The sequence below is a fragment of the Sinocyclocheilus rhinocerous genome, unplaced genomic scaffold, assembly GCF_001515625.1.
Source record: "Sinocyclocheilus rhinocerous isolate Xijiao unplaced genomic scaffold, SAMN03320098_v1.1 scaffold536, whole genome shotgun sequence".
In the NCBI taxonomy this organism is placed as follows: domain Eukaryota; kingdom Metazoa; phylum Chordata; class Actinopteri; order Cypriniformes; family Cyprinidae; genus Sinocyclocheilus; species Sinocyclocheilus rhinocerous.
The window spans coordinates 106,666-109,595 of NW_015647453.1; positions in this window are offsets into that span (position 1 = coordinate 106,666).

Sequence of the window (2,930 nt, forward strand, 5' to 3'; positions counted from 1 at the left end):
CGTCATCTTGATGCTCACATGAGAGTTCATACTGGAGAGAAACCATTCACTTGTGATCAGTGCGGGAAGAGTTTCTCACAATCATCACACCTTAAGAAACACATGGGCATCCACACTGGAGAGAAACCGTACGCATGTGTTCAATGCGGGAAAACATTTTTGTGTGCTTCAGACCTGAAGAAACACCTGGTAGTTCATACAAAGGAGAAGCCACATTCATGTCATTTGTGTGGAAAGAGTTTTTCATTACTACAAAGTTTGAAAATACCAAAACCATTCATACTGCTGTGACAGAGTACATGTGCTTTGAGTGCGAGAAGACATTTGAAACAGCATGAGAGGATTCACAGTGGAGAGAAAACTTACCACTAGGTTTGGGTACCAATATGGCACCGGTACCTATGTAACCGGTATGTACTAGAACCGAATTAAAACGCAAATTTTGGTGCCTCATGAGTGATCGATTGAAATATTTGTCCACTGGTTCTCTGAAACAGATGTAAGAAGCAACATGTGATCAGTGCGGAAAAACATCTTTGAGAGCTACAGAACTGAAGAAACACCTGAAAGTTCATACAAAGGAGAAACCACATTCATGTCATTTGTGTGGAAAGAGTTTTTCATGTTTACAACATTTAAAAATACATCAGATAATGCATACTGGTGTGAGAGAGTACATATGCTTTGAGTGTGAAAAGACTTTTACTTGGCACCGGTACCTATGTAACCGGTATGTACTAGAACCGAATTAAAACGCAAATTTTGGTGCCTCATGAGTGATCGATTGAAATATTTGTCCACTGGTTCTCTGAAACAGATGTAAGAAGCATCATCACTGTGAAAATAATTTCCCGACTGAGAAAATGCACGTGAACGCAAGTCGGAAAGCCATGATAATACAAATCCAACACATCTTTGTTGTAATGCGAGTGTCCGTGTTGTTTTCACATTCCGACTTAAAAGCACAGCTCGGGAAATGAGAGCATCCGAGGAGCGCGTGAATGCAGTAATTACACTTGCTCTGACAGCAGAAGGTAGCCTATCATTAGCTAGCTAAGCTAAACACGCTTAAATTAAAATGCCTAAAGCTAAACTTCCCTTGTAATGACGTTTCTAAACCTGTTGTCCAACAAAAGAGAACATTATAACCTTTTTACTCCAACACCAGTCAAATGCTTCCTTTTGTGATCTGCTATGGCTTCTTGTCACAAAATGAGGCAGAAAATATGTTCTATACTGTAAAAAAGTCGATTAGCAATGCATTATAAATATACTAAATTATGAAAATACAAGCGATGGCTTAAATAACACAGATAAACTATACATTGTCGCAGTCGAGTGTTTATTGTCTTTGTTTTAGAATTTAAAACGTTTATATCTTCTGTTTACTCAGTTACAGCGATAGCGATGCCTTTGTCCATATTAGGGATTTCCTGGAACGTCATGAGTTCTGTTGCTTCTGTGATGTACAGTGAAAGTTTGTGAACCCTTTACAATTTTCTATATTTATGGATAAATATGACCCAAAACATTGTGATTTTTGCACAAGTCCTGAAAGTAGACAAAGAGAACCCAATCAAACAAATGAGACAAAAATATTTTATTTATTGAGAAAAATGATCCATTGTTACATATCTGCGTTGCAAAAGTATGTGAATCTTTGCTTTCAGTATCTGGTGTGACCCCATTTTTCAGCAATAACTGCAAGTAATGTTTCTTGTAACTGCTGATCAGTCCTGCACAACATCTTGAAGGAGTTTTAGCCCATTCCTCAGTACAGAACCACTTCAACTCTGTGATGTTGGTGGATTTCTTCCTTTGAACTGTTTGCTTCAGCTCCTTCCACAACATTTCAATTGGATTAAGATCCAGCCTTTGACTCGGCCATTCCAAAACATTAACTTTGTTCTTCTTTAACCATTCTTTGGTAGAACGACTTGTGTGCTTGGGGTCGTTGTCTTGCTGCATGGCCCACTTTCTCTTGAGACTCAGTTCTGGGACAGATGTCCTGATATTTTCCTTCAGAATTTCCTGGTATAATTCAGAATTCATTGTTCCATCAGTGATGGTAAGTCGTCCTGGCCCAGATGCAGCAAAACAGGCCCAAACCATGATACTACCACCACCATGTTTCACAGATGGGATAAGGTTTCTTATTCTGGAATGCAGCGTTTAACGTTATGCTTCTCATTAAAAACAAACAGTTCTATTTTGGTCTCATCCGTCCACAAAACATTTCTCCAATAGCCCTCTGGCTTGTCCACATGATCTTTAGCAAACTGCAGATGGGCAGCAATTCTTTTTGGAGAGCAGTGGCTTTCTTCTTGCAACTCTGCCATGCACACCACGGTTGCTCAGTGCTCTCCTGATGGTGGAATCATGAACTTTATTCAAATTAACAGCTAATCCTAGAGATTCACATACTTTTGCAATGCACAGATATGTAACAATGGATCATTTTCTCAATAAATAAATGACAAAGAAATTTGTTTGATTGGGTTCTCTTTGTCTACTATTAGGACTTGTGTGAAAATCTGATGATGTTTTGGGTCATATTTATGCAGAAATATAGAAATTTGTAAAGGGTTCACAAACTTTCAAGCAGCACGGTATATGTGGAGTTTCTGTGCGAGGGCGCCCTCTGGCGTCCAGTATGAATGAAACGCACATTATGTGTTTATAGCGCTAATGGCCAATCCATCCTTTTTTGGGGTAATTTGTATTTATTTTTTTATTTTATTATTTTTTTATAAGCATCGGTTCAGGCACAGTTTAGGCACCGATACCGTTTTAAAAGTATCAATTTGGCACCAGTATAAAAAAACAAACAAATGAGACCCAACCCTACGTGTATCACTGCACTGCATGTGGGAAGTGTTTCAATCATTCATCTTCTCTACACAGTCATACAAAAAACATTCACAGTAAGT